General features: G+C 35.2%; 1 protein-coding gene across 2 annotated transcripts in view; it reads right to left on the bottom strand.

Moving 5' to 3' along the window:
* Positions 1-22,061, bottom strand: part of LOC141399644 (uncharacterized) — a 264,879-nt gene that overhangs the window by 188,281 nt on the left and 54,537 nt on the right. The window contains exon 2 of one of the 2 annotated variants that reach the window (XM_073978762.1): positions 5,637-5,722. The gene's annotated coding sequence lies outside the window, so the exon portion shown is untranslated. Of the gene's footprint in view, positions 1-2,208; positions 2,274-5,636; positions 5,723-22,061 lie in introns of those variants that run through there. The other variant, XM_073978763.1, reaches the window with a different exon arrangement.

Genomic DNA, 22,061 nt, shown 5'->3' with positions numbered 1-22,061 from the left:
CCCTATCTGTCCAATCCTTGTGGTACCACCCACACAAATGTTCAACATTTTTGCGTGGTTAAAGGTCTGTTTGAGGATCCTTTGGACATTTTTACCGAAGGGTTTCCTAGTGGCCCTGTTTACAGCGATGTTATGTTTTTCGTACACGCAGAAAAATATATGTTAGCAATATGTTTGGATCCAAACAAATATTTGTTTGGGACTGATTGCAAACAAATATATGTTTGGATCCAAACATAATATGTTTGTGTCCAAACAAATATATGTTTGCAACATTTTGTAACATATCTCAATTTAATATGTTCGGGTACCAACATATCGTCTGCTCCGTCGGAAAAGGTCGTAAGTCCCTCTCAATAAATTTTTCAGGAGGAAGAAAAAACATTCCAGAGCTTTCTGTATTAAAGATTTTATTATGGTGATAAAGGCAGTATTCTTTGTTTATTTATTCCGCTTCAATACCTGTACTTGGTTTGATAAAATTTTGTCGCGTTTGGGAGATAATTGGATGTCTTTGGACTTACGACCTTTTCCTTGTACGGTTTTGTATTTTTCTAGGGACTTACAACCTTTTCCTACAATTTACGGACGTTTTTAAAATAAAATATTTATACTTTACAAAAGAATGAAAGAGTATTATAAGTATGTTTTGTCCAATATTCGTGTAACATCGCGAAGTATTCGTCGTAGACCCCCTCCCCTTGCCATTTTTTCATATCTTGACGAGATAAAGCGATCTAGCTATGTGTGTTCGTCCATCCATTAACAATAGCAATAAAACTCCAGGCCTCAATTTTGGACCGATCGTCACGAAATTTTGTGGAGATGTCGGGTTCCGACCAGAAGTGACCCCATTAGATGTTGGTTCTGATCGAATCGATAGCTGTCCTGTAGATCGCAGTAATATTCCGATCGGAGCGAAATTTTAATAAATGATTTGAGTTTAAGACAAAGAATAAGTTTGCAATTTAACATGGTGATGAGATAATTATTAGCGGGTTTAATGGACCAAAACTTTTGGGTGAAATCTTATATATAAAAGACAGTGTGTGTATGTTTGTATGTTCCGCATAGACTCAAAAACGGCTGAGCCGATTTTTTTTTGAAAATAGGCTCTATATTTTTTGGAATTTTGAAGGGGGCGGGGGCAGTCCCTATTTTTTAAAAAACTTTTTTTGCTAAAGTTATGAAAATATCGGTCAGAAAATTAATTTGAGAGGCAACTGTAGTTGAATCTCCGACTCTAAGTACTTATTCCATGTAATTTTCAGATTATGCACAGGGATGTACCTTGGTGGAAGTAGGCTCTATATTTTGTTGAATTTCGGAGGAGCGGGTTACACCTGTGCCCTATTTTATTTTATTTATTTTAAATGCGCTATATACATTTATAAAACTTAGGAACGATTCCATTTCCCCAAACCTGGCTACATATTTTAGCAATAAGACCCGACCACCCCCACTTTCTTAAATATGCTACAAATCAATGGAAATACCAGATGTTATGCGTAACGAAGTTTTGGTATTATTGGAAAGCAAGTGTTTAGATTAGAAGGCAACATATCGATAGCTATAGTTTCATCAGGTATATAAGATACATTTTAAGAAGGTGAACACAGTCGGCATGCCTCAAGTCATCAGTTATTTGGCGGTATGTTAAAATTGCATATCGACACCAACATTTCTGAAGATGGAGGGTATAATTAAATTTGTCATTCAGTTTGTAACATATCGATATATTTAGCGGAGACCCTATAACTTATATATATTCTTGATCAGAGTAAAATTCTAAGTCGGTATAACCGTCTTTTGAAATTAAGATACAGCTCGCAATTTTACTTCTAGGATGTTTGGTATTGACGCCTTCATATAGCCTCCATAGAACGGTACCTCCCGATTTCCCGTATTTTGAAGTTGTGGCCTCAATAGTCCTCAGAAATGGCTGAAATTTGGTATTTATTCTTCGTTTCGGGTTTTTTGTTTTTGTCTGCAAACCATGTAGAATCTTCAGCATGTAATGTCTTCCCGGGCTTAGGAAGTTTATCATCAGAGCTATCAGAATCACAGTCAAAACCATTGGAAGCTAGACCCATGACACCATCGTCTAATTTCATTCCAAATTCATACTGCTCTTTGTTAGCAAAAACCATTATGTGTTCAATCAATTATTATTTTAGAATCATTTAATAATATAAACATTGCACTTACCCTTCCGTTAGATGGTATTACTTTATTCAATTCAGAACACAAACTAATCTCGTTATGTAAATAAATGTCCCTAGAGAAACCACAAATTACCAGTTAATAAAGTTAAGTAAGATATACGACAGTAAAACAGTATAAATCTTGGTTTTTACAATTTTTTCAATATATGAGGTATTTGAACACATACATACATCATCCCGATTTGTATCAATGAAAACGCCAGAAGTCTATCTTTCATAATCAGTTCGTTTATAGGGGAAAATAGATTTCAAATGTAAATTTTCGTTGCAATATAGAAATTATCACATTTTTGTTCAAAAGTTTGGTCCAAAGGCTCCGCCAAATATCATCCGATTATCATCCAAAGGTTTAGGCTAGTTCTTTACATTGTACCCCAACCATGGATGACGTTAAACATTATATCTGAACTACATTAGTTGTAGTATTTTTTTAAAGTATACATTTTCCTGGGGACTTACGACCTTTTCGTACTCAAATTTGTACGTTTTGTGGACTTACGACCTTTTCCGACAAGGGCAAAACATATAGAAAAACGCGACATACTACCATTTTCTTTGTATCATACGACGTGTTTTGACGTGTACTATCATCCTGTAACAAAAACGCGATTTCCAAAAAAAGTGGACTTACGACCTTTTCCGACGGAGCAGACGATATATCACCTTTACATCGATGTAACGTAGGTTGTCGTAAGTGGTCAAACAACGAATATATCGCAATAGTCGCTAATGAAACCGAACTTTTCATTTTTGCGATTTTAATTATAATGACGAATATAATAGCTTTGTTTGGGAACCGTCCAACCGTGACTATGAAAGTAGAGAATCCCATCTTTACAATGATGCAAAGTGGGTTGGTGTAGGTGGCCAAATAACGGAGATATGAAAATAGTCGGCAACACATCTCATTTTTCCATTTTTTTATACCCTCAGCATTTATGCTAACGAGGGTATATACACTTTCATACGGGCAAAATGTGCCTCATCGAAATAATGGTTTTAGACCCCAAGTATGTTTGAACGAAATGTGTTTCAGACAATTTGGAGTTGATTTAGCCATGTCCACCCGTCTGTCTGGTCCTAAATCTGGTTTTCGTAATATCTTGTCCAAACTTAGTTTAGTTAGTACCTTCCGGTACCTCCCCCACAAAAGTTCGGAAATGTTAGAAAAATTTGTGCACACGATAACTCTTGAAGGGAGTAACCGATTTGTTCCATACTTTGCACATGGTAAAATTTCTACCAGACTTAAATGAGGTTCCAATATGGACTCAATCGCTCCACTGCTTCGTGTACCTCCCACACACAATTTCGGAAAAGTTCAGTTTAGGACCTGCTCTCGAATCGCTTTGATTTTTGTTGTAGCAACTTGTATTGACTGTCCTCCATATGACAGTATAAGTTCCATCAGGGCCAAGTTCATACTTCCAGGATAAATTTTGGATAAATTCACTTTAAGACCTGCTCTTGAATCACTTTGATTCTTGTTGAAGCAATTTTCATTCGCTGCCTCAATTACGACAGTAAAAGGTTTTTTCAGGGGCAAGTCCATACTTCTTGGGAAAACAGCCTGAAAGTTGTAAAAAACCCCCTATGGCATCATATGTTGTGGCTGAAGTGCTCGAACTAAATACTGCGTTCGTCCACACTTTGGATATTGTAATATTTCTTCGAATATTAAATGAAATTCGAAGGGGGTGGTTATAGGTTCACTCCTTCCGGTACCTCCCCATAAAAGTTCGAAAATATTCGCTAAAATGGTACGCGGGATTTCTCATACACGTAGCAACCAAACTTTGGATCTCTAAATATTGTCGAAACTTACAGCCTGTTCATGTATGTCGACCGAATGGTTTCTTGCGCTTCGGAAGTGGAAAAAAATCATTTTCTGTTCATGTAAACATCTTCGAAACGAAAATCTATGCGACCGACACGCCATACGAAGTAACACGTAAACGTATACTTTTCCATTAAATTTGGGTTTATGTACATATTTCGAAAGGACTGTCTCTTATAGAAAGAGAATGTCAAAATCATTCACTTGCTTTGTAGAACGTAAACTCGCGAATAACACCGAAAATCTTAAAACAAATATATGCAACACATTCTTGAAACAAAATAAAAATTTCACAGACACGTTTTAATGCGGTTTCATTCATTATTTTGAAGAAATAAAATAATTCAAAATACCGACACATTTTATTTTTCAAACAAAACAAATCACACATATTCCAATATTTGTATGTATATGTGGATTTTGTTTTTATTTCTCATTTGGCTCTCATTTATGGAACATAGTTGTACAAATGTACGTTCAAATTAGTAGTATTTCGCATAGTATACCTAACGGCAGTCGCACGATAGTTTGCGAAATACATGAACGCATTTTTAGACGGAAGTGAGTGACTGCTTTCCTTTCGTACAGGTTTCCGTGCGACATACATGAACAGGCGGTCAGTTTATGTTCATGTTTGGGCCCTATCTGTCCAATCCTTGTGGTACCACCCACCCAAATGTTCAACATTTTTGCGTGGTTAAGGGTCTCTTTGAGGATCCTTTGGACATTTTTTCCGAAGGTTTTCCTAGTGGCCTTGTTTACAGCGATGTTATGTTTTTCGTACACGCAGAAAAATATATGTTAGAAATATGTTTGGATCCAAACAAATATTTGTTTTAGACTGATTGCAAACAAATATATGTTTGGATCCAAACATAATTTGTTTGTGTCCAAACAAATATATGTTTGCAAAATTTTGTAACATATCTTAATTTAATATGTGTGGGTACCAACATATATGTTATGTTAGAACATATTTTTATGGGTGGAGAGTATTTTGCTCAAAGAGAGTAACAACAGGGCTCTCGCAGCTGCGGAATGCTGGTTTATAATAAAGAGTTGTGTGCATGTACATTGTTCCGATTTTGTTACGATGTCGGTACGATTGGTTTGCTGGGCTGTTATTCCCTACATTTGCATCGGTCTCATCATCACATTGTCAATGTATCAACAAACCACAACACAACCCCCACCATCGTCTCACGATATTATCAACAAATCACACACACACAACAACAACTACCGCTGTCGCAACTATTGTTGTTAGTTAACTGACAAACCAAACAACTACAGTGCGTTTGGTGTCGAAAAAAACAAAGTGCGTATAGTTAAATACTTCGCAACTACAAATTTGTAATGTCTTTAATATAAAGGCAACATCTAATTTGCTTTATAAAAATCGTTGTTATGTTTGGGACTGCTTGCAAACAAATATATGTTTGAGAGGCCACTTTTTCTGTGTGTAGGCTAGTGTGATAAAAATTCTCTATCGATATCCCCGCAATTTTTTAACTTTAATCCTATCCGACAGATACTTTTTACTTGTTAAATTTATTATTTTATTAAAAACTTACCTATTATTTCCGGCAAGACAATCTCGCAGTAGTCATAATGATTTCACTTTCACATTGTAATCACTTTGTAAGAAGAACACTTTGACCTGAAAGAAGAGAAAGAAATATGAAATGAGAAATAAATTATTGTTTATTTTAATAGATTTTCAAATAATAGCTTTTTTAATTGGTCCTTCGCTTATGTCGCATTCGATTGGCACTAAATAATTTTCAAACCCTATATTTAACAAGTAAAAAGTCGTTAAGTTCGGCCGGGCCGAACTTTTTATACCCTCCACCATAAAATAGTCTTAATTAAAATGGATTAATTAGGGTCCTTTCACAATTTTAGGTGTAACAACTTTTCGACAATGGATAGACTCCTACTGCCTCCCAATATTGCTTAAATTACACTGTGAACACAAATGTTGGGGCAGAGATAATTCCTTTTGGAGATGAAAGCCTTTGGTGTGTTTATATTAAAAACCGCGAAGGACAGATGCGCCGTGAGGCGTGATGAAGTTTTTGCAAGAGACCCGGTAAGCCATCATCAATCTATCTATATATATAAATGAGCTTGGTGATAAGTGATTGACTGACTGACTGACTCATCATCAACGCCCAGCCAAAACCTCTAAAGCTAGGAGCTTGAAATTTTACCAGTGGGTCACTGTTGATGCAAATGTGCGAGATAAGGCCGGGTTTTAGAAAATTCGTCCTGGAACCACAAAAAATAACAACAACAAAAATCCTTATTTTTCATTACTATTACGTACTTATTTACTTAGTTGGCCCTCTGCAAGACATGTGTCAAATTAACAATGCTATAACTTCTTGATATCGTAAGAGATCACACATAATTTCAAATTTTGTAGTTTACTTCTAGGCGCACTTATTTTATCGTAAACCACTAAATAATAGAAAGACAATTACGCAAAAAATACAAACCGATCCTGATTTTGTTTTCACATAACAGGTGTCGCACAAAAGATTTTCATTCGTTAAAATCCAGTTAGAAAAAATGATTACAAACGATGCATTTGTAAAAATTTTGATTTTCAATTTAAAATTAAAACAAAAATTCTTTCAATAAATAATGTTAGGTTTGTTGAACAAATGAGTTGATGTTGAAGACAATATTAGGGGAATAAATTCAGAAATCGGCCAGAAATAACAACTACTAAAAACTGTATGGACCTGACTTTTTGGTAATAACTAAATGTTTGCAAATCAATGAAAGTGCAATAAAATTGTGCATATTACAACGATTTATTTGCAATTAAGAATTTTATCGTATATGGAGATGTACAGTCATAACTAATCAATTCTCTCTGGTTTGGGGACTATTATTGATTTCATTAATTATTTAGCAATTTCTTCAAATTACAGAATTTGAAGAAATGAAATCAATAATAGTCCCCAAACCAGAGACAAAAGATTGGTTCTGTAATTGAAAACGATTTTGGAGTATGTGTGTTACGTGAAAAAGGCAGAAAAGTATTACATAACAAGTATTCATCACGAAGGGTTAGGAAAAAGTTCTCTCCCCGCAAAATATAAAGGAACGAATCAGATTTGCTACTAAGAAGATTTCAAGTCCGTTAAAGTACTTTGATGACGTTATATTTTCTGATGAGATGAAAATTATGTTGCACTATTACGACGGAACCCAAAAAATATGGCGCAACCCTCTCACAGCCCTGGAAAATAAAAATGCAATACATACTGTAAAGTTCGGAGAACTGTAAGTTATGTTATGGGCATAGACAAATGAAGTGTATAGACAAAGGATTACTCATGTTGAGTGCTGTCAACAGACTCAAACCAAAATACTCAACATTTTTCGAAGTCGATTTTTGAGAAAAATTGCAAGATTTTCTTTTACATCTGAGTATGTAGATTTCGTCAAAAACTAACCCCATACAGTTTTTGTTAGAACAAAATGTTTTTAAATTGTGTTTTTAATTGAGTTGTTCTGAAAACGAAATCGATGTTAACAAATGAATCGTATAGACAAAGGATTACTCATTCGATTTGTTCCTAGGTTTTACCATTTTTGAGATATAGAAGTTCAGGTCACAGTTTTAGGTTTTTTGCTAGGTTTTCGCGAGTTTGCTTGAAAACGGCAAGTATTGTCAAAATGGGACTAAAAAATGTGAAAAGCTGTGAAAATTTCGTAATTTTTTCCTGGGTTGTACCATTTTTGCGATACATAAGTAAAAGTAGAGAAATTGCAGTCATGATATTGTTTCATATGGAGACGATACAGTCAGTGAATTTTCCTAATCTGAACATCTATATCTCAAAAATGGTAAAACCTACGATAATATCATAAAATACAATTTTGTAGACAATTTTCGCTACTACAACATTTTATTCCATTTTGATAGGGCGCGAAAACCTAAAAAAACCCCAAAAATGTGAACTTTGACCGTGATTTATTTAAAAGGCGCTCAGGCGATTTTTTTATTCCCAGGTGTAAGCTCCTTTCATTTAATGTTGGTTCAAGAGCACCGCATCATGTTATATGCTGTTAACCGACCCAAACAAAAATACTCAACGTTTTTCGAAGGCGATTTAAAAACTGACTGCAATATTTTCATTTATACATTTATCTGAGGATGTAGATTTCTTGAGGAGCTTGAAATTTTACCAGTGGGTCACTGTTGATGCAAATGTGCGAGATAAGGCCGGGTTTTAGAAAATTCGTCCTGGAACCACAAAAATAACAACAACAAAAATCCTTATATTTTGCTATTGTATACCGTAAAAATATTATATACCGTAAATTATCACAAAATCAAATTTTGTAGTTTACTTCTAGGCGCAGGTTTTATCGTATCATTTTATCGTAAACCACTAAATTATAAAACCACATTAGAAGTTTTTCTTCCGTTGCAACAGATGTCGCAATTGTATAGTATTAACGTAATGTAAGCAGTGAAAACCAACCGATCCAGATTTACGTGTCTGGAGTAATTTTGTTTTCACTTAACAGATGTCGCACAACAGATTTTCTTTTAAAATATCATTAAGGCAATAAAATCAGAAATCGGCCAGAAATAACAACAACAAAAACTGTATGTACTTGATTTTTTGGCCTTGGTCTAAATGTTTGCAAATCAGTTAAAGTGCAATAAAATTGTGAATATTCCCACGATTTGTTTGCATTTAAGAATTTTTATGGCGTTCTTGGTATATAGAAATGTAGAATCTATAACTTTTCGTCACTAAATAATTTAGGAAATCTATAATATACCACAAACCAGAATCAAATTTTGGTTTTGTAATTGAAAACGATTTTGGAATATGTGCGTTACGTGAAAAAGCCAGAAAAGCATTATGACGAAGGGATAGGAAAAACCACTGCTCTCCCCGTAAAATATAGGGAAACGAATTTTCTATAGAGAAGATTTCAAGCCCTTTAAAGTACTTTGATGACGTTATATTTTCTAATGAGACGAACATTATGTTGTATTATTACGAGGGGACCCAAAAAGTATGGCGCAACCATCTTACAACCCTGGAAAATAAAAATGTAATACATACTGAAAACTTCGGAGAACTGTAAGTTATGGTACTGGCGTAGACAAATGATTACTTATGCTGTGCGCTGTCAACAGACTCAAACCAAAATACTGAATATTTTTCGAAGGCGATTATTGAGAAAAATTGCAAGATTTTATTTTACATTTTTATCCGAGGATGTAGATGCCGTCAAAAACTAACTTTATAGAATTGTATTTATTGTAGTTTTAATTGAGTTGTTCGATGTTAAGAACATTGTTTAGAGCATTACTTTGTCTATATGTACATTTAATTTGTCTATGGCAAAGGGTTGTATATGAAGCAATGGCTTTAGGTAAAATAAGTTTTCTGAGGTTTATTTGAAGATCTTCTACAACTTATTTAACGACAACGTCAAAATTGTGGAAAAACACCCTCCATTTATATGCGAAACTTAATAAAGATCAATGGGAAAAATTCCAATAAAATATGACATTTCGAAATGTATTTTTTCATATCGTGTAAAGTATCCTTACCTATGTATATAACTTACATTTAAAATTAGTGTTCAGTTAGAAACAAATTTGTGTTTTGAATGATGGTTAATGAATGACTATAATATATTTGATTTCTAAGACGATCCGAAATCAAATTCGTTCGAATTACTACCAAACGCCTTTCGGTGTAGAAAATGGTTGTTCGACTGAAAACAAAAAACAAACAAAAATAACTCATATACAAACAAAACGTAACTCAGATAGCAGTTTGAACACATTTGTATTCGTATCGTCTTAACGAAACTGTTCATACATCTCAGGTGGCAATAGCAATATTAAGCATCACAAGTAGTGCAATTGCAAAACGATTGAAAACCATACTATAAACCGGATTATGGCGGTCTTAAACTCGAGTGGTTTCCGTGCTGTATGAAGGGTTTGATTTTTATTTGTTTTGCAAGATGACCCACGGTGATATATAAAGTTGGGGAAGTTGGTGTTTTAATAAAAAATGTGATTTTTTCTTTTGTGTTGTGGTGAATCTATGTTAACGTTATGTAATGTTGAAATTTCCACAAATTTTGCACGTTTTTACGTTCATTAGTAGGATTCTGTAACTCATTTTTGCTGTTATCGATAATTGTCGGTAAAATTAAAATGCTTATAATTTCGATAATTAACGAATTTCTTCGGTAAGTTAACGAAGAATAAAAAGTAGTCGCTAGCCTCTAGCGACACAAACAGTGATGTCAACTTTTCTTAATGTTTTTAGTCATAATTTTGCTATTTAATTTTACCGATTTTTGCCGGTAACAGCAAAAATTAGTTACAGAATCCCACTACATGTTTGTGTAGCCTCAAATTACTCGACTTCGAAAATAATTAATACAGTTTTCTAAAAAATTAATTTATATTTTGTATATGATTAAATTCTTAATAATACTACACAAATATAAACAAAAATACATCATAAGACCTCTGCCCCCTATTAACTATTTGACAATGTGTCTGTCCGTGTACTCGATAATTTGTAATAATTAGTACAAATGTTAATTAGTACAAATTTTTTCGAAACATTTGTTGTTTGATATGAAGGACATAGGTTACTAATTTTTACAGTAAAACACAAAAATTCCACTTATATTAGTTGGTACCACATAGACACGCGGTTTCCTGTAGGGTTAATGTAGCGGAAGCGTCCATTTTTACGTTATAGACTCATTCAATCAATTTTGCTGCAAATTAAGTATAGTACACATTGGCAAGCAAAACTGACAGTCATCGAGGTTTATTTCGTGAATATCAAAGCCTAACTGAATTTTTTTTGTAATATCTAAATAAGACCGTACATATTGTTTTAAAAGGTTGTTATTTGCCGGAAAATTTTCCTAAAAGTACGTTGGCTGTCATTTTTGATTGATAGTGTGTACTCCCCTTTAAGCGGGGTACACACGATCAGTTTTGACTGTCAGTTTTGCTCAAGTAATCGGTTGCTTGCCAGTGTTTATTTTTGTCAGTCATCATTCAACCACAAAATATTTTGTGGTTGCTGGATAGTTTGACATTTATGGATATTTCCGAAAAATCGACAGTCAAAACTGATCGTGTGTACCCCGCTTTAGAATATAGGGTTTTCGGAATATGTACAAAATATTTTTTTAATACACGTTGGTATAGCCCTCATTTAACCATACCGGCCGTTAGGATACATTTTCCTACGTATTTTGTTGTAATTTGGCATGTGTTGTTCTTTGTAGATAGAAAACCTCTGTGCGAAATATTAGCAACATAGGTTTAGGTTTTGAAGTATTTTAAAGTTTAAAGACAAAACTTTCAATCGACTTTTGTCCATCATCATACCATCAATTTTATACAGAATGTCTTACATTAAGTTCAGGTTGTCACTGCATTTCTATTTTTACTGTTTCATTTGCGAGAGGATTCTTAGTATCACAGAAATCATCATTTGTAATGATTAGTAGATTAATTTTTTCAATTTCACTGTCGCTTTAAATTTCCACTTTTTTTGCATTTCTGATTTTAAGAGTAAAATATAACTGTGTTGTAAAATATTAAGAATGATAGATTTGTGCATACCGTTTGTTCCTTACAAAAAATTATGAAACAAAAGTGCAACTTTTAAATGCATTTTTAAGGCGTTGCAGACAGAACTAGAAGCAAGCTCAATTTTTACAAACGGGTAGAGTTTTTGATAATTAGTGTTTTCGCGGTACGAATATTACTAAATGTTAATTAACATTAAAGTGCTGGTATTAACTAACAAAGAAATCATTTTTTTTTGTGCCTTCAAAAAATACAATTCCATAAGATGCGAAGGGAAGGAGGAAGGGGGAGACATATTTGCTTACGATTGTAGACATTAATTTTTGGAGATAAGTCGATTTACGTCAAACTATATCGCGAACGATTCGATTTATGTAGTTCTTTTTGAAAATTACATACTTGATTTTTAGAAAAATATAAATAGTAACACTCTTAACTGTCGTAAGTAGCATTACTGGCTTTTATTTTGGTAAAAAAAAGTTGTAAAGGGGAAATGGAGACATTATATTCTGAATTTTGGTCAACTTATTTATTATCCTGCTTTATACCATGGGGATTTTCCGCTAACGAAGTAGCGGGCATATGCTAGTTAGTATTATATTTTTGTTTGCTGTTTTTGTAGAGCACTTAAGCAACAGTGAACAAAGATATAACGCTAATTCCTGATAGCCCACAGGGTCTCTAACAAAAATTTCATCACGCCATAACGCGGAGGTTCGACTCACGGCGGATCTGTCCTTCGGGGTTCATAATATACTCACCAAGGCCTTTCTTCCACAAGAGGAATTTTCCGTGCCCCAGACTTTCACCTCCATTTTGTTGCACAGTGTTATCTAATCTAATCTAAAAAAATGTGTTCAGGTAGGTGAAAGGTACCATCTACGGGGCTATATCAAAGAGTCAACCTATCTTTAAATTTTTGGCGGAAAAGTTTTATAGCTGCAGGGAACTTCAAGAGTCAAATTGAGGGTAGTTTCATCAAAACAATGTAGACCATCAAAAATGGACCCATGTTGACGAATTTTAGTGAAGAAATTTCGTGACCACTGAAAATTCCCGAAAATCGGGAGGTACAGTTATATGGGTGGATATACCAAAACATGGACATATATGTATTGACGATTATTTTTGAATAGACAAAATTGTAGCTAAAATTCTCAAAATATCGATCATTACATCTAGTTCGGTTAAAAATTGCGGCAAAAATTCCCAAAATACCGAAAATCGGGAGATACCGTTATATGGGGGCTATACCAAAACATGGACCTATGTTGACGATGTTTCGTTGGAGATGTTTTATGACCACTGAGAACCTCAAATTGCAAATTACAGCTAGTTCGGTTAAAATTTGTAGCTAAAATGATCAAAATACCGAAAATCGGGAGGTATCGATATATGGGGGCTATACCAAAACATGGACCTATGTTGACGATGTTTCGTTGGAGATGTTTCATGACCACTGAGAACCTCAAGTGCCAAATTGCAGCTAGTTCGGTTAAAAATTGTAACTAAAATGCTCAAAATACCCAAAATCGGGAGGTACGGTTATAAGGGGGCCATACCAAAACATGGACCTATGTTGACGATGTTTGGTGGTGATGTTTCGTCACCACTGAGAACCTCAGATGTAAAATTGGAGATAGTTCGGTTACAAATTGCGGCTAAAATTTTCAAAATACCGAAAATCGGGAGGTACCGATATATGGGGGCTATACCAAACCATGGACCTATGTTGACGATGTTTGGTGGATATATTTCATGACCACTGAGAACCTCAAATGGCAAATTACAGCTAGTTCGGTTACAAATTGTACCTAAAATTCTCAAAATACCGAAAATCGGGAGGTACCGATATATGGGGGCTATACAAAAACATGGACTTATGTTGACGATGTTTCGTGGAGATGTTTCATGACCACTGAGAACCTCAAATGTCAAATTGCAGGTAGTTCGGTTAAAAATTGTGGCTAAAATTCTTAAAATACCGAAAATCGGGAGGTGCCGTTATATGGGGACTATACCAAAACATGGACCTATGCCCATATGCTTTTAGATATAAGTTTGTTGATCACTAGGAACCCTAAGTACCAAATTATAGCTAATGCGGTCTGCAAATGTGGCGGAGGTACCGTTATATGGGGGCTATACCAAAGAGTGGACCGATATAGCCCATCTTCGAACTTGACCTTCCTATGGAAAAAAGACCCTCGGGTGCAAAATTTCAGCACTCTATCTTAATTATTGCGGACGCTAGAGTGATTACAACAGACGGACGGACAGACGGACGGACATGGCTAGATCGTCTTAGAATTTTATCCTGATCAAGAATATATATACTTTATAGGGTCGCAAATGATTAGTTCGATGTGTTACAAACGGAATGACAAACTTAATATACCCTCCATACTATGGTGGAGGGTATAAAAACTAGATCAATGTTCATTGTTGTTAAAAGTCTCCTATAAGCCTAAGTCAATGTATTATTCATTATTATTATTTAAATATTCCTTGTGCTAAATATTATAACGTGTGCTTTTCAATTTAATTTCTTACGGTAAGTAGCCCAATAATTTGGTTAAATTTGAAGTAAAGACGACGCTATAAAACATAAGATGATTTCAATGCTTTTTTTCAATTTCCAATTGCCTTCAGCGACTAACTTTCAAAATCTCATCCGATTTTTCCATTTTCGCAACTGGTCTGGTCTGTTTCAACCCACTCTGCTGCCGAGTATAGTATGGCCACAGACTAATGAAAGAGTAGACAATGAAATGCTTTCTGATAATGTTTGAATTGATTTTTTTGGCTAACCAACAAATTTTATTGACTCTTTCTTATAGTAAAAGTTTTCCCCAACATTACTTGGACCTTTGTCCTTATGTCCCATACGACGGGAATGTTTACGACAAAAATACAGCAGTAAAGAATTTCCAAAAACAATTCTTACAGCGTGTTTTTGTAAAAAGTTTTTGCCCTTTCGTTCGTCGATTTCATGAACGAAGACACAATTTGGTTTTCATAGCGATTGACGTTTGTATTCGTGTGACAAACAAATGAAAGCTTTTCATTTTCGTATTTTTTTTGGTTTTCCTAACAAAATCAGACGAACGAATACGTCAGAAATAAACGAATGGAAAAGACCCATCGTTAGGAATGAAAACTGAATTATTTGAGTAATAAATGACACAAAACACATGAAAACTGGTGGAGAATCTCATTTTATTTAATTTCACTGAAGCACAAAAGAAGAAGTATCGCCGATTCTTCATATTATGTGAATAATTTTTTTGGCAAATTTGTTTACATTTTTGTCTCCCTTTTTGTTTGTCATCTGTTTATCGGGGTTGCCATCAAGCAACACATATTACGTACTGATGCAGATGCAAAATTCACAAAATAATCATTATGGAAACCCTGAAATATAAAAGCTTTTCCGAAATAGACGAAAGCTTTCAGATAAAAACGAATGGTTCGTAAAATTTTACAAGAACAAAATTTTGAACGTATACGTTTTAATACGAACGGTTCGTGTGACAGGCAAGCATTTTTACAAAAACACGCTGTTAGAAACTAGATCAGTCTTTAAGGCTGTGAAGAGACGAATGACACCTATAAGCTTAGGGCTATATTACACCATATGTTTTTTCACATGTATGTAGTCACTTTGGGTATACTAATATACAGACCAGCTGATGCCATACATGTGTAAAACATTTATATTTAAATATTCCGCCTAAAAGGGTGCTGTTAAATTTTTTGTCCTACGACAAGTAGCCCAATAATGTGGTTAAATTTGAAGTATAGATGGCATTATAATACATAAGATAATTTCAATATTCTGTTGCCAATTTTCATTGCCTTCTCAGACTAACTTTCAAAATCTCAGCCAAGTTTCCATTTCCATCGGAACAATAATGACTCTCCTGATCAGCTTCAACCCATTCTGCTGGCGAATATTGTAGGGCCACAGACTAATGAAGGCGCACAGTGGTTCAGAATCGTTTTATCCTGGTCAAAACTCTGTAACTTTTGAACGGATAGAGATATTTTCATAATTCTTTTTTGTTCGATAGATAACACTTCCCGACCCATTAAAAGCCACCAAATTCGGTCTAGCGGTTGCAGGGGAATTCAAGGTCAAAGTTAAAAATTTGAGTTTTTTCATATTTTGCATCACAATATGAGGGTTTTTGAGTTTTTCATATCGACACCTCCAAATAATAGTATGCTAAGTCTAAAAAGTTAGTTTTGCAGGAGAAGCTCTCAAAGTTTGGAAATTTTTTTGAACTTCAGTACTATGCTAAGTCAATATTTGTTTACAACTTCTGTTCGGATTGACCGATCATTACCAAAATTAGACAGAATTTAAGTTAAAGGACGTCCGACACCTCCAAATAATAGTTTGCTAATTCTGAAAAGCGAGTTTTGCAGGACAAGCTCTTAAAGTTTGGAAATTTCTTTGACCTTCAGTACTATGCTATGGAAATATTTGATTATAACTTCTGTTCGGATTGTCCGATCATTACCAAAATTTGACAGAATTTAAGTTAAAGGACGTTAAATATAAAAATGTAAAGAACTTGAAAACATGCTAAGTGGACTTAGCATACTATTGTTTGGAGGCGTCGATATGTTCTAACTAGTTAAAAAAGGTCAGACGACAAACCAAAAAAATACAAAAAATTAACAAAAAAATGGAATTTTTTTTAAAAAAATTATTTTTTTTTCCGAAATAAAAAAATACTCCTTTGGGCTTCATAAAACTCTTATAAAAACTCATATACATATTAAAATTTTTTCATTAGTGTGAAAAACCTATAATTTATATGGGAAACGGTATGGAAAAACACAAATTTTTACCCATGTAATTTCAAAAAATTTAAAAAATTGTTAAACGGACGGATTGGATCGGATACAAAAGTATATATGGGCTGAAAGAGGACACTCTCGGGCATCATTCTGTGAAAACGGAATATTGTTCCAAGCTGTTCCCTTTAAGTTCTAGCCCACTAAACTTGGAATTTCACCAAAATTTAGCACCCGAGGAAAAATAAAATAGCTCTCGTCGTGTAAACGCTACTGTAATTTATTAAAACAGCTAATTAAAGGCAACAATCCTACCTACCTTACAAAAACAATGAACACAATATATGTTTCTTTTTCCAAAATTGGGAAATTTTTTTCGTTTTTAGGAGTACGCCACGCCCACACCTTTCAATATTTTGATTTGCTTTCCTTAGTTTCAATATGTTTACTATCGAATACCACATAGAAATTAAAAATCGGTGACAACAAAAATGGGGGTTTTGGCCAGGATAATCGATTTCTGAACCACTGCGATAAAATGCTTAATTTTCACTATGTGGAAAAGATGTGCTTGATCAGGATAAAATTCTAAGACGATCTAGCCATGTCCGTCTGTTGTAATCACTCTAGCGTCCGCAATAATTGAGATAGAGTGCTGAAATTTTGCACCCGAGGGTCTTTTTACCATAGGCAAGTTCGAAGATGGGCTATATCGGTCCACTCTTTGGTATAGCCCCCATATAACGGTACCTCCGGATTTGAGGTATTTTGACGTTCTTCGCCACATTTGCAGACCGAATTAGCTATAATTTGGCACTTATGGTTCCTAGTGATCAACAAACGTATGTCCCAAAGGATATGGGCATAGGTCCATGTTTTGGTATAGTCCCCATATAACGGTACCTCCCGATTTTCGGTATTTTGAGAATTTTAGCCACAATTTTTAACCGAACTATCTGCAATTTGACATTTGAGGTTCTCAGTGGTCACGAAACATCTCCACGAAACATCGTCAATATAGGTCCATGTTTTGGTATAGCCCCCATATATCGGTACCTCTCGATTTTCGGTATTTTGAGAATTTTAGCTACAATTTTTAACCGATCTAGCTTTAATTTGCCATTTGAGGTTCTCAGTGGTCATGAAATATCTCCACCAAAAATCGTCAACATAGGTCCATGTTTTGGAATAGCCACCATATAACGGTACCTCCCGATTTTCGGTATTTTGAGAATTTTAGCCACAATTTGTAACCGAACTAGCTGCAATTTGACATTTGAGGTTCTCAGTGGTCACGAAACATCTCCACGAAACATCGTCAACATAGGTCCATGTTTTGGTATAGCCCCCATATATCGGTACCTCCCGATTTTCGGTATTTTGAGAATTTTAGCTACAATTTTTAAACGAACTAGCTGTAATTTGCCATTTGAGGTTCTCAGTGGTCACGAAATATCTCCACCAAACATCGTCATCATAGGTCCATGTTTTGGAATAGCCCCCATATAACGGTACCTCCCGATTTTCGGTATTTTGAGAATTTTAGCCACAATTTGTAACCGAACTATCTGCAATTTGACATTTGAGGTTCTCAGTGGTCATGAAACATCTTCACGAAACATCGTCAACATAGGTCCATGTTTTTGTATGGTCCCCTTATAACCGTACCTCCCGATTTTGGGTATTTTGAGCATTTTAGTTACAATTTTTAACCGAACTAGCTGCAATTTGACATTTGAGGTTCTCAGTGGTCACGAAACATCTGCACGAAACATCGTCAACATAGGTCCATGTTTTGGTATGGCCCCCTTATAACCGTACCTCCCAACTTTCGGTATTTTGAGAATTTAGCCACAATTTTTAACCGAACTATCTGCAATTTGACATTTGAGGTTCTCAGTGTTCATGAAACATCTCCACGAAACATCGTCAACATAGGTCAATGTTTTGGTATAGGCCCCATATATCGGTACCTCCCGATTTTCGGTATTTTGAGAATTTTAGCTACAATTTTTAACCGAACTACCTGTAATTTGCCATTTGAGGTTCTCAGTGGTCATGAAATATCTCCACCAAACATCATCAACATAGGTCCATGTTTTGGTATGGCCCCCTTATAACCGTACCTCCCGATGTTGGGTATTTTGAGTATTTTAGTTACAATTTTTAACCGAAATAGCTGTAATTTTCCATTTGAGGTTCTCAGTGGTCATGAAACAGCTCCACTAGACATCGTCAACATAGGTCCATGTTTTGGTATAGCCCCCATATAACGGTACCTCCCGATTTTCGGTATTTTGAAAATTTTAGCCACAATTTATAACCGAACTATCTGCAATTTGACATTTGAGGTTTTCAGTGGTCATGAAACATCTCCACTAGACATCGTCAACATAGGTCCATGTTTTGGTATAGCCCCCATATATCGGTACCGCGCGATTTTCGGTATTTTGAGAATTTTAGCTACAATTTTTAACCGAACTATCTGCAATTTGACATTTGAGGTTCTCAGTGGTCATGAAACATCTCCACCAAACATCGTCAACATAGGTCCATGTTTTGGTATAGCCCCCATATAACGGTATCTCCCGAACTAGCTGTATTGATCGGTATTTTGAGAACTTTTGCTACAATTTTGTCTATTCAAAAATAATCGTCAATATACGTCCATGTTTTGGTATATCTCCCCATATAACTGTACCTCCCGATTTTCGGGAATTTTCAGGGGCCACGAAATTTCTTCACTAAAATTCGTCAACATGGGTCCATTTTTGAGGGTCTACATTGTTTTGATGAAACTACCCTCAATTTGACTCTTGAAGTTCCCTACAGCTATAAAACTTTTTCGCCAAAAAATTTAAAGATAGGTTGACTCTTTGATATAGCCCCGTATGTGGTACCTTTCACCTCGCTGAACACATTTTTTTAGATTAGATTAGATAACACTGTGCAACAAAATGGAGGTGAAAGTCTGGGGCACGGAGCATTCCTCTTGGGGAAGAAAGGCCTTGGTGAGTATATTATGAACCCCGAAGGACAGATCCGCCGTGAGTCGAACTTCCACGTTGTGGCGTGATGAAATTTTTGTTAGAGACCCTGTGGGCCATCAGGAATTAGCGTTATATCTTTGTTCACTATTGCTGAAGTGCTCTACAAAAACAACAAACAAAGATATAATGCAAATTCATGATGGCTTACCGGGTCTCTTGCAAAAACTTCATCACGCCATAACGCGGAAGTTCGACTCACGGCGCATCTGTACTTCGGGGTTTTTAATATAAACACACAAAAGGCTTTCATCTCCAAAAGGAATTATCTCTGCCCCATCATTTGTGTTCACAGTGTAATTTAAGCAATAGTGGGAGGCAGTAGGAGTCTATCCATTGTCGAAAAGTTGTTCCACCTATAATTGTGAAAGGACCCTAATAATTCCATTTTAATTAAGACTATTTTATGGTGGAGGGTATACTTAACGACTTTTTACTTGTTTAATATTGACATCACTGATTTGTTATATGTTATAACACCAAAAGAAGAAGAAAAAAACGCCAACAACATCTGCGGATAAAGACGGTCGGTCATATTTTTCTTTTAAAACAATGTCCACTGGATTTCAAGTAAAATACAACAATACCGGCTATTAATATCATTTCGAAGGAAATCAATTCTAGTTTCATGAATTGCGTTCCGTTGTGTTGTTTTCGGGAGGTCACACAACAGCTACAGCTCTACCCTGGTTAGGTTTTCAAAAACAAAAAAATTAACAAAAAATGCGACTAAATGAAGGTGAAGAAAAAAGACTTTTTCTTCAAAAGAAATCTTAAAGTTTTTTTTTTTTTTTTTTAATAAGCAAAAGGGAGAGACGAATGCAAGGATGCAGGCTGCTTATTTTTTTGCGTTTCGGAGCTCCAGAGGATATGACTTGGTTTACATTATGTGTATGATAAATTGGTTCAAAACGAAACATTTTTAGCCTTTTGTTTTCTTAAGCCACATTTATTGAATGTAACGCAAAATTCTCCACGAAAAGAACAGCAACAAAAAGAATTGAAACAAACGAACAGTTGACGAACATTTTAAAGTCATTTTTATGAATAAATAACTATGTGGATGGATGGCTGGTTGGACGTTTGGAGGTATAGGTGGAGATCAGGACAGACAAAGCTTTGAAGATGTTAAATGTGGAATTGCGAATTGAGTTCAATATGATCTATAGCCACAGATCAGAAGCAGAAGAAGGAGGGTCACACACATCATCAACGCCACCACCATCATCAGCAACAAACAACCAGCAGCAGCAACATCAGTCAGTCAGTCAGTCAGTCATCGATCCATCTATCCATCCATCCAAACATTTCTGCCTTGCTCCTTCCCCTTAAATGGGTGTTTTCATTTATTTTTGCCTCGTATTGATGGCATAATTAATTCAGTTCGGGCTTTCATTTTGTATCTTAAGACAAATAAATTAAAATGCGAGCATAATAATTCAGTCTTAAAATCCGCTCAAAAGTCTTTTAGCCAAAAGGCAACACCAACAACAACAAGAGCACAAAAAACAATACCTTCACTGACTTGACATTAAATTCATACAACAAAACAAACAGAAAAAAACAACGAATTGAATATGTCTGGATTTGATGTTATCAAGGATTTTCTGCGAAATCTAGACAATGGTTTTGAATTGTAATTAAGTCCAATGCAAAAAGATCCTGAACGCACCAACAATGTCAGCAGCAACAACAACAACAACGCTAAAGCTAAAAGCAGAGCGACAATGTAGACAATCTTAAAGTTGTCATTGTCGGCAATGTCAAAAGTTTTATTTTTTTTTAGTTTTGGGTTATTTTTATTTTAAGTCACAAATTATGCGGGATTTTTAAGTTGTGATTTTGTTTAGAGACGTCGCTAATTATGGATATTCAACGGAGAATTATGGATTTATTCGAGAATTAAATTGGTGATCGTTGCCTTCTTAGAAATGAAAAGTTTAATTGTTCTCAAAGGAAAATGTCTTCTATAAAATACAACATTCTCATCTTTTGATATACGGTTACACCCTTAATATCGTGAACTAGAACACTACTTTAATAAACAGTGCTAAAAAACTTTTTGGCCTAGGCAACACGCAGTGTCGCCAGGGGTCATTTGATATTTATTTTGGAAAATTGGAAAGTTTTTAGCCTAAGCGTACTCAGGACAGTTTGACATACGACCATGTTTGGGTTGTTTACAGTGGCTTGATTGAGACACCTCCAGAACATGGTTTTTTGAACGCTTTAACAGCATCTGGGTGACGTAGGGGATGGAAGATACCAAGCAACGGTCCTGAGCGGTTTTAACATGGCAAAGCCCAGGATTTATCTTGGTCCCTCTTTCATCCCAAGTGGACACTGACCTCCCCGTGGTGTCACCTGCCTTTAACACCCGTTAAAGGTAGTGAGCTAACATGTGCCGCGCGTTCACCCATAAGAACGTTAAAAACTTGGGTTTGGGCGTCGGGTTAGTAACCCTCCCCTAGAAAAAACAGCCTACTATGAAAAAAAACGAAAGAAAAGAAAAACAAACCCCTCTA

The sequence above is a fragment of the Musca autumnalis genome, unplaced genomic scaffold, assembly GCF_047663935.1.
Source record: "Musca autumnalis isolate F117 unplaced genomic scaffold, ASM4766393v1 scaffold_3, whole genome shotgun sequence".
In the NCBI taxonomy this organism is placed as follows: Eukaryota; Metazoa; Arthropoda; class Insecta; order Diptera; family Muscidae; genus Musca; species Musca autumnalis.
Note: the sequence above shows the minus strand (reverse complement) of the source record. Positions and strands in the feature narration are given on the sequence as shown.